Source organism: Podarcis filfolensis (genome assembly GCF_964270895.1).
Source record: "Podarcis filfolensis genome assembly, chromosome: 10".
NCBI classification, from domain to species: Eukaryota; Metazoa; Chordata; class Lepidosauria; order Squamata; family Lacertidae; genus Podarcis; species Podarcis filfolensis.
Genome location: NC_139612.1, coordinates 26601868 through 26616279, shown reverse-complemented (window position 1 = coordinate 26616279; position 14412 = coordinate 26601868). Strand labels below are relative to the sequence as shown.

General features: G+C 43.8%; 1 long non-coding RNA gene across 1 annotated transcript; it reads left to right on the top strand.

Moving 5' to 3' along the window:
• Positions 1-284: 284 nt before the first annotated feature.
• LOC310744016 lies at positions 285-11069 on the top strand. Its single transcript, XR_014539346.1, has 3 exons — positions 285-507; positions 3585-3736; positions 10678-11069. It is a non-coding gene; the product is annotated as an uncharacterized lncRNA (long non-coding RNA).
• Positions 11070-14412: the final 3343 nt, after the last annotated feature.

Here is a 14412-nt window from a genome sequence, read left to right as displayed (position 1 = left end):
GGATTAGAATAGAAAAATGGAACGGTCAAAAGATGGCCATCAAAAGCTTGTTGTGCAAAGGTCTGCTCAATGCTGTACTTGCAGGGCTTTTTTTTCCAGTTGAAGCTCACCAGAACTCAGTTCTGGCACCTCTCTGGTGGGCACCATTGCCATTCTAAGAGAATGAGGAAGGCATTCATGGTGAATTCTTTTTCTAGGAAAAGAGCACTGTGAATTTGTATGTCTTTATGTGGTGTGTGTGTGTGTTTTCCCTTGTCTGCAGTTCCTTACATCATTCAGCCAGAAGTTGAAGAAGGAGACTGCTTTCTGGAGATTGCCCTGTGAGGAGCTATGCAAAAACCCCGAGTCCATTTAGGACCTGGATTGAGTCACCCCTGGATCACTCTGTGTCCCATCAGGGTTTCTCCAAAGTGCCAGATCAGGGCCAAACTCAGATTGGTTTGGGGCCCTCATCGATACATCTTTCTCACCTGAATGTCCTCTTCAGGAAGTTCTGCTTTCCTAGATGTGATGGTGATTATCCTCATCGTTATCACTATATTAATCACCTTGTAGATAACCATTTCCTGGCAAGGTACAATAAAGACAATTTTAAAACGTTAAAAACCATAGCTGTCAACTTTTCCCTTTTCTTGCGAGGAATCCTACTCAGAATAAGGGAATTTGCCTTTAAAAAAGGGAAACGTTGACAGCTATGTTAAAAACACGAAACAGCAAATACATTTAAAACAAAGCTAAAGCCACACAAAATTGCCATGAGTGTCTAAGGCCCATTTATCCAGCTGGGAAAGCCTGTCAGAACAAAAAAAATCTTCAATTGTTTCCGGAAAGTGCAGACACCGGGCGCCTGTTGTATCTAGACAAAAGTTAATTTTACTTTATATTCCAACCACTGATACAATCATATTCTAAAATGGGGTAGGGAATCTGTGGCCCTCCAGATGTTGCGAGATGCCAACTCCCATCAGTAAGAACTGCAGTTCAGATGTCTGGCAACCCTGAAGGAAAAAGATATGCTTGAATATTGCGGTTTCGTTAAGTACAAAAAAAGAATGTAATCACTCGCATTGTCCAGGAAATCAACAGAATTCTCTAATGCGATCCTTTTTGGCTTTCACATATTTAACTGTAAGGAATACTCTAACAAATGAATGTATTATATGACTCAGATTTGATGACTAAACCGTACAAACTCTTGCCTGCATACTCTCAACCCCAAATTCAGTTTTGCTTGGGAAAGAAAAGCTGTCAAATTTCATATGCATGCTAATGAGACAAGGCTGGGTGACGTGGTGTCATCTGTCTTTAGCAAGTCATGCTCTTTATAGAAGCAATTGGGTCACAGAAAGGGTGATGGGTTGGTCATGCATTACTTCATTGCCTTCTGCTGAAACAGGGGGGAAGAGGAGAATATAAAACATATTCTCTACTTGGTTTGGCATAGCTCGGTTTGTGTTGGCCACAACATTTATGGAATAAGCTGCTTGTTGATTATTATTTTTTTGTACAGCTTTTTCCAGCACAATAGCACGAGAGTGTGACCACCTGTGGTGGTCACATTCTCTGGTAGAGACATTTTGGGGAAAGATCTTCACAGAAACTAACAGTACGACCCAACAAACTATTGCTCATATTCCAGTACCATATGTTCCAGCGTATAAGACAACTTTTTAACCCAGGAAAATCACCCCAAAAGTCGGGGGTCATCTTATATGCCGGGTATACACGGAGCCACCTGTTGGGAAGGAGGACAGGGAGCCAGTGAGCAGAGGTGCTCCTTCTGCCATCACTCCTCCTCCCTTCCCACAGAAGGGGACACAGCCTCCTGTGATGCAGCGTGAGGCCTGCCTCTTCCATACAGGGATAGCGCGTGTTCATTGGCCGCCACTCCCTCCTCACCGCGGAAAGTCCTTCCGAGCACAGTGCTCACCCACCTGCCCGCCCGCCTGCTGCTGCCATTGTGGGAGCCAGATCCGGCCTCCGTCATAGCCGCGCAGGGTTTCGCTCAGCTCGCAGGCGGCATGAAGAGCCTGCCGCGGCAAGGTGGTGTGGGGCTTTGGCTGGGACTCCAAGGAGCTGGGCATCCCCACAGGTGAGGGCAGTGGAGGGCAAGGCGGCCGCTCTTGGCCTTTTCCCAGAGGGACGGAGGGAGCCAGGCCGGGCCTCCCTCCCTCCGGGTGGCGGGTTTTGGTTTCGTTCCACCCACCAAATGCCTCGCCTTGGGAGCTGCTGCTGCTGCAACGACAGAGGCAGTGGGAGGGGTGTGTGCTCTGCCTCTGGTGGTGCTTGGTGGGCGGCCAAACTCTATAATTTAACAGCAAAAGTTGGGGGGTTGTCTTATACACCCAGTCACCTAATACGCCGAACGTATGGTGCTTGCAATTCTGCATATAGACTTTATTTTACACCCTAACAGTAGCAGGAATAATAATTACGGTAGAGCATATTGGAAAGGTTCGGTGAGAGTTGGTGTTAGAGGCTTGTGGTAATTTATTGATGGAACTTTAAAATTTGCTGTTTAAAGTTTGTCTTTAATTAAACAATTTTTTGAATCTGAATTCAGAAGATGTAGAGCAAATAAGCAGAAGAATATAGGAACATTAAGAAGGGCCTGCAGGATCAGGCCAAAGGCCCATCTAATCAAAGAGCATCCTGTTCTCACAGTGGCCAAGCAGGCACCTGAAGTCTAGTCCAGCCAGCTTTGAAGGTGAGCAGACCTGTGGGAAACCTACAAACAGGACCTAATTGTAACATACAATTCTCAGAGGCACCCTGTCTCAGGGAATGAGCTATGTACTTTTATTGGATACTGAGTTGCTGATGAAAATGGCAAACCGTCAGGTATGGAAGGCAAATGTCGCAAAACTGTATTGTTTTTAGACTTTGCACCTTGAAGGAACCTTTTCCATCTCATTTGTTTACTGAGGACCTCCTGCATTATTATGCAGCTAGCTAGGACTATTGGTCCCCACTATCACACTAAATTAACTATTTCTAAAATATACCACCCAATGCTCCCTTGTTCATTGACTGTAAAAAGGTAAATGACCAATGTTGTGGTAAATGACCAATGTTGTGGACCAGCTGTCTTCCATGGAAATGTCTCCAATATTATTTGGGACACATATCCTCTAATAAGCATCTGAGGAATCTCAGTGTTTCTTTGGAATATACAGTGGTACCTCGGGTTAAGTACTTAATTAGTTCCGGAGGTCCGTTCTTAACCTGAAACTGTTCTTAACCTGAAGCACCACTTTAGCTAATGGGGCCTCCCGCTGCTGCTGCACCACTGGAGCATGATTTCTGTTCTCATCCTGAAGCAAAGTTCTTAACCTGAAGCACTATTTCTGGGTTAGCGGAGTCTGTAACCTGAAGCGTATGTAACCTGAAGCGTATGTAACCTGAGGTACCACTGTAGTTTGAAAAGCATACTAGATTAAAAAGAAGGGATGAATACAAAACTCAAAACATGAACTGTCTAGGTACTTGCCAGTTTCATTTTCTAAGCATGGATTTTAAAACATCTTATATCCTCACTAAATAAAATACACACCAATCAATAATTTTTTTCATTTCTATTGCAGGGATAGTCAACCAGGTGCCCTCTGGATATTGCTGGACTTCAACCCCCCAGCCTGGACTATGGTCATGAGAAATTCCCAGTGGATCGTGCAACACATGCTGCACTTACGATCACATCCTCCGCATGGCATGAATCCATCTGGTATGCTTCCAGGTAACAGTCACCCACCAGCACACTACTCTATTCCTTTCCAAATGAACTGCTTATAAGGTATTCCAGCTCAATCCCCACTGAAATGAGTCAAAGCTATACAGCAGCACAGTTTGGTGGACTGCACTTTCGGTGAACTGCTGCAGAGCCTCAAGAAAAAAGGGATTTGTTCTCTTCGATGCATAGGATAAGCCAACCACGAGCACAATTGGTACTTATTTCTTGCAAACGTGTCATAATCTTCTGTTTGAAGGTACAGTAAGTCATCAATCATTCGTAATCAGGTGAAAATGTGCTTTGCAGAGTAATTACCATGGGGTGGCCAGCTTTAAACTAAAATCAAAGATCCTGTTACTGAATACACTAAATATGAGATTAATTGTGCTGAAGGGACAGATGGAAATAATTGCATGGGGGCTGGGTGGGGAAAGCCTGGAGTGAAATCACAATACTGCTTTTTGTTTCAAAGGGCAGGATTTGTTTAATCCTGATTGTGCACACAAAGGATAAACCCCCTAACCTGCAATTAATCATGCTGCCTCACACCTTTCCCTTTATTTCATTCATCGAAATAATGGGGAAATAGTCATCCGGATCAATAATCCTATAACAGGATGACAGTTAATGTAGCTAAAATGAGACCCAGCCAGCCTGATTAAGTATGACATACAGTCCATTGGCATGAGTTTCTGGAGAGGGGAGGTTGATGTGGTCACTTGGCCAGAAGCCCACAATATCATCGCTCACAGGGGACTTCCAAATGGAAAATAATAAGAGCTCTCAACCTGTCCGGCAAATGAGGCATGTGCTTCAGTTTAAGGCTAATTGTGTATAGTGGGCTAAATGCCGAAAGGTATAATTGATATGCAGATGCCTAAAGCCAAGCTGGATGCCAACTGCTACAGTCCGAAAGCCCACTTACTCCCCAATCTCGCTGTTCATTTCCATTTCAATCTGGTTCCAGGATCATGGTCTACATGAAACATTTGCCTTGGAAGAGCTTCCCAAATTGACTTCAGGTGTTCCACTCAGTATTGAACACAGATGCTTAACACATGCTTATGCAGTTGACTGGATGGCCTAGGGAACACTTAACCCCTTGTAGGACTGAACTTACAGTGATACAATCATAGCTTTTTAAAGCCAAAAGGACAGGAGGAATGAAAATGACCTCACATGTTCGTGTTTGCACAGCCTTCAACATTCCATCCATATGTTTTGTTGGAAGTGGGCTCCCTTCCTTAAGAGATCTTGTATCACCCCATCCCAATGTCCATCAGGTACAGAGGATATATTATTTTGATAGGTGGACTGCTTGTTGTGTAGAATCCTGTGCAGCACACATGACTTTAACATTCTTATACCCCTTATCTGATTTTACTTATTTGATTCAACTGGGGTGGGGGTTGCTCCAAGGCTTCTGAATAATCATGAGCATGGAAAATCACTTGTTGCTGTGTGGTGATGGCAGTACTGAATCAGTAGCTCATGTACTGCTATATTGTACTCTTTATAAAGATTTGAGGTGTGAGGCTATTACCCCTCTACTACTATCCATACCAGGTCACTGAAGCATTGCTACTATGTCTTTTCTTCTGGCAGATCAAGATAACCAGGTGACAGCAGAAACTGCAAAGGGGCAATTAGAATAAGATCTATTATTTGATTAACTTTCTAACATTCCTCTGCTTTTTTCTTTTAAAACAAAAGAAAGACTATTGGCTCACATGCTTTATCTGTCACTAAAGAGTCATGTACCAATTCTGTCATTTGTACTAATGTAAACCTCCAGAATGTATTTTGTACAGCTAACTATTTAGCTCTAACCCCAGCATATTTTATCGTATTGCTATGGCTGGTGGCTAAGGCAAATAGTTTCTATCTATCAATCTATCTTCTGAACAACCATGAGCAAAGTGATCTGCGCCAACACAGCATCAAATCAAATGCAAATCTTCAGAAGACCCCCAAACTGGAACATCTCACACAGGCACCACTGCTTTGCTGTTGTTTAGTTGTTTAGTCGTGTCCGACTCTTCGTGACCCCATGGACCAGAGCACGCCAGGCACTCCTGTCTTCCACTGCCTCCCGCAGTTTGGTCAAACTCATGCTGGTAGCTTCAAGAACACTGTCCAACCATCTCGTCCTCTGTCGTCCCCTTCTCCTTGTGCCCTCCATCTTTCCCAACATCAAGGTCTTTTCCAGGGAGTCTTCTCTTCTCTTGAGGTGGCCAAAGTATTGGAGCCTCAGCTTCACGATCTGTCCTTCCAGTGAGCACTCAGGGCTGATTTCCTTCAGAATGGATAGGTTTGATCTTCTTGCAGTCCATGGGACTCTCCATGAATCTCCTCCAGCACCATAATTCAAAAGCATCAATTATTCGGCGATCATCACCATTGCTTAGCTCTGGGCAATACATGAAGCTCAGAGGAAACCAGAAGGAAAACCAGTAGACCAGAATACAACAGGTGGCACTCCTCTGACCCCTATACAGACTTCAAGTCAGGCTTTAATTTCTGGTATGAACAATTAGGAGATTGATGGTCAGCTTCATTTCATTGTTGCCTTGGGGGGGGGGGACAGAAGAGAAGAGAATGGCAACAAAACTGCAATTAGTTTGCTCTACCTGTCCTTGGCTCTGCCTCCACCTACTGCTAGGCCACATCCACCCCCATCATATAAGCCCATGGCTTCCCCCAAAGTGTAGTTTGTTAAGGGTGTTGGGGACTGTTGCTCTGTGGTGTATGATGTAGATGTGACCTTGGTCTCCCTGCCCTCCACCCTACCAATCCCATTGGGCACCAGCTACCATGAGGAGTTTTGTATCGCATTAGATTTGTGTAATGACATATTTCACTCTAATGCTCTGTTACCAAGCATATCTTCTCTGAAATAAGGTCTATTGGTTTTGAGTTAAACTTCAAGTAAGCATGCTTAGGATTGCAGGGTCATTTTAATTTTTAGCTTATGGTTTTGTTATCGCTGTTATGTGAAAAGGGCCTTTTCTTCAAGCAATCACATGAGTCCATCAATGAGGGAGGATGAATTATTTGTTGGGTGTGGGTGTTTATGGCGATGCCCCAATTTTGGCACTGTCTGTGGTTCCTGGTCATAGTTGTCAACGTTTCCCTTTTTTAAAGGGAAATTCCCTTATTCTGAATAGGATTCCTCGCAAGAAAAGAGAAAAGTTGACAGCTATGTTCCTGGTTACAGACTGCTTCCAGTATGTCCCTGCTACATTATCTGATCATCATCTGATCTTTGCATGCCAAATACTCCAGCTAATACACAGTGTGTTGGCACGCACTAAAAACTGCATGCATTTAGGGCAAATGTCTAATAAGCAAGCATCCATGACCTTTTCCCATTCCAAAATAAGAACTGCAAGATGAGCACCCTTCCAAGTACATAGGTGTTGTAAGCCATAAGCCATTCACATTTGTAAGTGCTTGGAACTACAAAGAGTTATATGAAGTGCTAAGTACACTTCGTTGTTCATTGTGGGAGAATTCAAAATCTGGCCTCTTGTCTGATAAACTTGTGGTAATCATACTAACATAACACATTCTGAATGAAGTGTTAACATATTTTGTTGGCATCTCTCTCTTTTTTCAATAAATGTGCAGAATATATTGGGGGGGGAATACAATGAGGCTTGCGATCATGCACACTTGGGAGCAAGCTCAATTAATCTGAGTGGGACTTAGTTCTGATGTATAGGATGGAAGTGATCAACAATTGTAGAAACTGTGGGAAGATCACAACAAGACACAGGAGGTTACGTTATATCTAGAAAGTTGGCAATTACTAGTTCTATATATTATAAGAAAGCCCTGGGAAAAGATATGTGCTCTGAACAAATGGGCTTGTGGCAAGATTTTTACATGGCAAAGTTCCTAGCATTTCACTAACAGTTCACTTTCATGCTTTATGTAATCTTTCATACAATGTAAGGGCCAATTCTGGAAATCTAATGGAATCTGGTGGAAGCTTAGCATTCATTTCCATGATAATTTTTCCCCAGGAAAAAAATGCAACCTTCTTAACTCAGAGAATAATGAGAGTTTTACATTGTCATTTCCCCATGGTTTTCACAATCATGCGACCACCATTTAAAATTTAGCATGGCATGGTAGTATGTCAATTGAAAAAGCCAAAGCTCTATAATGCAACAGTTATTCCAGTGTAAGAGGAGTGTTAAAAATCAGGACATTTTAAGTAGTGAAACTAATGCAATGAACCGCTCATCTGAATGCAACCTTGGAGAATTGGATCTGAACATGATAGGCAGCTGAGTAAATTGCTAACTCACCTTGGCCAAGTCACGTTCTTGCAGTATTAGTTCCTTATTCAAAACATGGGAAGAATAATAAGCTCTCAATTAAGTTTTGAGGACAAGCAAACTCATATTGTACATTTCTGTCCCGTCCCCTCCTTTGCAGCACTGACACTATGGAACCCCTTTTTAATGGAACTTCATCTCTTTCTATGGAACAGAAGGATTTATGTTGGAGGAAGCTCCTTTAGGGAGCCTTCGGATCCATCCAGCGCATAGTTTTCTCAGCAAATATAGAAGATCTAAGTGCATCGTTTACCTTACATTTTGTTCTACCCAGTAACCTTTGTGGTTTAGACATGAGTTCTCCTTGGTGATTATAACACACTGCAAACCTTATATCTCAGGGAAAGAATGTGTGGCATGCTCAGTGCTGAAAAGAAGACAAAAACAGGCTTGCTTTCTCATGTGATAGAGTTCAGGTCTAGGCTACTTAGGAATCTTGAGGAATGAGTTGTGTTCTGATGCTGTGACAGTCTGGAGGAGGTGCTGAAGGGAAGGGCTGTGTCACACAGGTCTGCCTTCTGAAATTGTAATGTGAGTCAGGTAAGTGGTATCTGCAACAGAATGTTGCAATATAGACTGCTCCAATTCAGGGTTACAGCTGGCCAGCCAGTCAGCCATGCTGTTTTCCATGATGCTCCATTTAACACACACACACACACACACACACACACACACACACACACCATTTTCATTTCAACCTTCTTTCAGCAATTAATCTGCTCCCTCTGCAGTGAAGTTCCAGCAGTTACTGAAGACTTTTTTAAAAAACTCCAGCAGACTTTAAAATTAAATCCGGATTTTATTAACTCACTTTTAGTGGTGAAGGAGGAAGTAGTTGGCAACCAGAGCAACTGTGAGACAGTGTGTAGAGCAGTGGTGGAGAAAATTTGGACCGGCCTGCTTCCTAAGTTCTCCCGCAAGACCCAACACAATGCCCACCTGGCCCTCACCAGGTGTGTTATGTGACATCAGGTGTGGAGCAGGTAGAGATGCAGCTAGATCAGCTGTGCAATGAGCTCTCATGGGGAGTCTGATCCATCAGTCAATCCCTGCAGATAGTGGGCTTCAAGGATGCCAATCTGTGGTGCTTCAGAGCACTGCACAGACCTCCTTGCCAGCTTCATGTAATGCTTTGATCACCTGATGACATTGTGATGTCATGTGATTGACAGGTGAGTCCAACTGCCTGTTAAATTTGGCCTGTGAGGAGTAGGGAAGATAAAGATTTGGCCCACTAGCCTGATCAGGTTCCCTATATCTGATGTAATGTGTAAATATGGAAGGATTGGAATGCTAAGACATGGTGAAGCCAGGTTCACAGTTAAAAGAGCTTGCTTTGTGGGTCCTCTTTTAATATTACTTCTGTCTCCAGCTGGCATTAAACCCCTGATTCGGGGATTCGGGGACCATCGGCTGGGTGAGGACTGCAGGGCCTGCTCCCTTCCAAGGCCTTTTCCAACTGGCCCAGGGGGCGTGGCCCAGGCCCTCTTTCCCAGCTATAAAGCGACTCCTGCTGCAGTGAGGCCTCGGACCATCGGCTGGGTGAGGACTGCAGGGCCTGCTCCATTCCAGGGCCTTTTCCAACTGGCCCAGGTCCTGAATAGGGTAACGGTGCCCCTGAAGGACTAGGTGTGCAGCCTGGGAGTCATTTTGGACTAACAGCTGTCCATGGAGGCACAGGTCAATTCTGTGTCCAGGGCAGCTGTCTACCAACTCCACCTGGTACGCAGGCTGAGACCCTACCTGCCCACGGACTGTCTCGCCAGAGTGGTGCATGCTCTAGTTATCTCCTGCTTGGACTACTGCAATGCACTCTACGTGGGGCTACCTTTGAAGGTGACTCGGAAACTACAACTAATCCAGAATGCGGCAGCTAGACTGGTGACTGGGGGCGGCCGCCGAGACCACATAACACCGGTCTTGAAAGACCTACATTGGCTCCCAGTACGTTTCCGAGCACAATTCAAAGTGCTGGTGTTGACCTTTAAAGCCCTAAACGGCCTCAGCCCAGTATACCTGAAGGAGCGTCTCCACCCCCATCGTTCTGCCCGGACACTGAGGTCCAGCGCCGAGGGCCTTCTGGCGGTTCCCTCATTGCGAGAAGCAAAGCTACAGGGAACCAGGCAGAGGGCCTTCTCGGTAGTGGCGCCCACCCTGTGGAACACCCTCCCATCAGATGTCAAAGCGATAAATAACTACCTGACATTCAGAAGACATCTTAAGGCAGCCCTGTTCAGGGAAGTTTTTAATCTGTGATATTTTAGTGTATTTTTGGTTTCTATGGAAGCCGCCCAGAGTGGCTGGGGAAACCCAGCCAGATGGGCGGGGTACAAATAATAAATTATTATTATTATTATTATTATTATTATTATTATTATTATTATTATTATTATCTTTCTCATCAAAACCACTATTTCCTGTACAATGCATGTGACCTAGGTGCATTCATCTGGCAATAAGTTCAATTCATTTTGTCTCACCTCCAACTTGTTGCAAGTAAATGCGCATAGGATCACCCTGTGAATTTGATGAGATCGTAGATATTGTTAATCATAGACTATACCAAAATGCCTTTAATTAATATTACTTTTTTATATACAGCTACCTACAGGAGCTTGAGAGAGTTCCGGGAAGCAGAATGACAAGACAAAGTGTTCCAAGAAGAATTGCAAATGCAGAAAAACTTTCTTTTGTCCCTAATCATATGACTGTTTATTGAAGATAGACTGTGAAAAGAAATTCTCAAAAATAATTTGTATTTATTGATTCAAAACCCCTTGGATCTTCACAAGTGTGTTTAAACATCCATAACTCAGTGTAATCCATCCCCACATAACTGCTTTGAGGCTCTTCCTTTTCATGCCAGAAATTAAAAGGACAACTTCTATGGACTCTGATCAGACAAATAATGACAATACCTTATTATTGTAAAATGAGAATGCTTTTGTGAATCCATCATGCAGCTGTCTCTCGCATTAAACAGAAGCATGGACTGCCAGTGTGCTGGGATTATCTTTTGGTCACCAGAGAGAAGTTGGTGGTGTTACTTTCATTCATATATTTTTCCTCAGGACAATGAAATAGCCAAAAACTCTTACTGGGCTCCTCCGGACAACCTCTTTATTTAGTATTCATCCTGATTTGCTTGCACCATGCAAGGAAAATATTTGAGCAAAACCGACACCGTTCTGCTGCAAAGAGGATATTATTTGTCAAATATTATTTGACAGAAAATCTCTGCTACATGATGGTCTCCAGCTTCTGCCTTGGATTCCTAACTAGAGTCCAGAGCTGTGTGTGTGCTGCAACTTGTGGCTCTGGCTCTTGTGGCACAGAACTGGTAGCTCTGGTCCTACCTTCAGAGAGCCTCTGCAAGTCAATGTAGGCAGTACTGAGCTAAATGACCCACTGGTCTGACTCAGTATAATGTGGCTTCCTATGTTTCTATTGTTACAAAAGTTGGGTGCCTCCCCCCCTCTCTGCCAAGCGGTGGCAAAAGCCCATGGGGTTCCAGGCACTCACCCAGGGTCTGTGTTCCTTTGGAGAATTGAGGCATGACAGAGAATGTTGTAGCTTTAATAAATATGGTTTAATCACCTATTTACACATTTAGTCTGCATGGAGAGAGTCCAGAACTTACAGCACGGTCATTTCAATAGGAGCTTGTACCCCACAAACAGGGCGACCATGGAGTCCAAGGCATCTCTCCTAGCCAGCCTTCAGCCATCCTGCCCAAGATGGAACCCCGTGTTTCTTCTTCCCCTTTTTCTTCCCAGCAGCTCTTGTTCAAGACTCCCCTTTCCTGTCATCTCAAACCCAGTTACCCTGGGAACCTCCCAAAATTCCCCGTCTCTGTTCACACCTCCAGTGGTGGGAAAGATAGTTCTCTTGCCTTGCCAATGGCCCCCAGTATTGCTTTTTAATGGCCCGAGCTTGGCTAGGTTGTTTTGTATAGGCTAGCCTAGGAATTCCTCCACAGCTTGTATTTCTCCCTTCACATCCCAAATAATCAAAATCTTACCATTTTATTTATTTATTTATTTAGGTTTAAGGGCCGCCCCCCCCAAAAAAAAATTCTACATGGAAAGTCACTGGCCAAAGACATTTCTTTCTCATCGGAAGGAATACCAGTGATATATCCATAACACCCCACTAGAACTAAACAAAAATTAATGAAGTCTTGAGCATGGAGGGTTTCTGGATTGCATTGTTTCCTGATTTCTCATTGTCTGTTTGCTTTATCTGTGGAAAGTGGGGCCACAGCTGATAAAGTAGCAGTTCATAGTACTCCAAAGAACCAAGCACATTGTCTATCTGCCAGTCCTTTGCACTAGTATCTTATGCTCAAGTTGACACTAATGGCTTTCCTAGACCAGAGCCATATGAAGTCTTAGAGGCCTTGCCAGTTTTCTTTTATATCATGTTTCTGTAGCATTGCTATAGCAGCGCTCCTATAGAGCACTAATGTGATGCAGATATATAGTAGGCTTTTAGCAAAAAGAGATATGAGAGTAGAAATGGAGTCGGGTCTTCAAAGATGTCTGTTCTCTGTCCAAATGTACTCAGTTCCCAGAATAATTCAGCGTGTGTTAGCTTTATGGCCAAAAAATGTCTAGTCTAGAGACGCGCGAGGAATTGGATTTCTGTCAGCTGACATGTTCCACACCTCCTAAGCTAATGTGCAAATAAAAAGGTAATTATATTTCAGATTTTGCACTTCTCTGGATTTGGCAGTGCTGTTCTCGACTCAGGAAACTTATCCAAACCTTTAAAAGTGCCCATTTCAGAGTAAAATGCATTTAGAAATTCTTGCATTGAGCTAGAATACCATTTAAAAACATATTTAAATATGAAATTTCATGTGGGATTTAAAATATTGCCTAAACAGGACAGACCCAGCTTACGAATGAACAGATGTGAAACCAATGTGGACTAGGAGTAGAATAATCCCTAGCCTAGATGAACAAAGACAGAGGGAGTGCCATATTCCAATAACCATATTTTTAAGAAGCCGCTGTTTGCCCTGAAGTGCATGGGAAATGCAGTTACTTTTCTCTCTTGGAGGTTTGTGCAGAAAAACCATCCTAATTCATCCATGTAGCAAACACACTACATTTCTGGGCTGGGGAGAGTCGAATATTGGAATTCTAACACTAACAAACCAAGCCCCCGTCCGTACTATACATTCACCCCAAGAATCCTGAGAATTGTAGTTTTCTAAGAGTGCTGTGAGTCTATACTGAGATTCCTGCACCGGGGGGGGGGGGGCGGACTGCAGCTCGGGGGGGAGGGATAGAGGTCTCTCAGCAACTTTCAGTACCCTTAACAAATCACAGTTCCCAGGATTCTTTGGGGGCGGAGCTTTAAATGCACAGTGCCGATTACCCTCAGCTCCCTCCCCTCACAGTAATGTCCAGTCATTTGAAGATGTTCTCCTTGCTCTTCTTCTTTGTAATCTTTTGTGGCGTTCGTACGGAGCCCCCCGTCATCTCACAGACTATTGACCCGTACACCACTAATCCACTGCCACCAACCAGGTTCTCCCCGGTAAATCACTTAGTCTCAGTCAGGATCTCAAGTTAAGAATGAAGAGTGTAGTTTATTGCAAACACAAATACAGTGGTACCTCTGGTTAAGTACTTAATTCGTTCCGGAGGTCCGTTCTTAACTTGACACTGTTCTTAACCTGAAGCAGCACTTTAGCTAATGGGGGCTCCTGCTGCTGCCGTGCTGTCAGAGCACGATTTCTCTTCTCATCCTGAAGCAAAGTTCTTAACCCGAGGTACTATTTCTGGGTTAGTGGAGTCTGTAACCTGAAGTGTATGTAACCCGAGGTACCACTGTAAACTTTAAATGCATTCGAAACACTGTTACCCTTTACCCTCTTAGTCTTATTTTATCCTGTCTCTAACTCTTCTACCTTCCCTCACACAAGAACCAACTGCACTGTCTCTCTATTTCCATCTGTCTTGCCAACTGCTTTCCCAACTGCCTTTTCCCAACCAACCAACGACAACTAACTAAACCTCGGGCTAAGCCCTTTTTATAAACAGGTAGGCTCAGTCTCTGGCTTTTCTATTGGTCTACCTATTAACTCTTTCTCTCCCCCTGTACAGACATTTCCAAAAGAACGGGCAAACGCCACATCTCCTTTAATTAGTCATTTATTTATTATTTTGAAAAAGAAGTAAACCTGGCCTCCTCTTACACAAACCTCTCTCCTCCATTGAATATCATCACAATCTCACATTACATATTACAGAGGCAGAGAACCCTAACCCTTTTTCAGCCTGAGGTCTGCATTACCCCATGGCCAACCTTCAGAGGATCACCCCA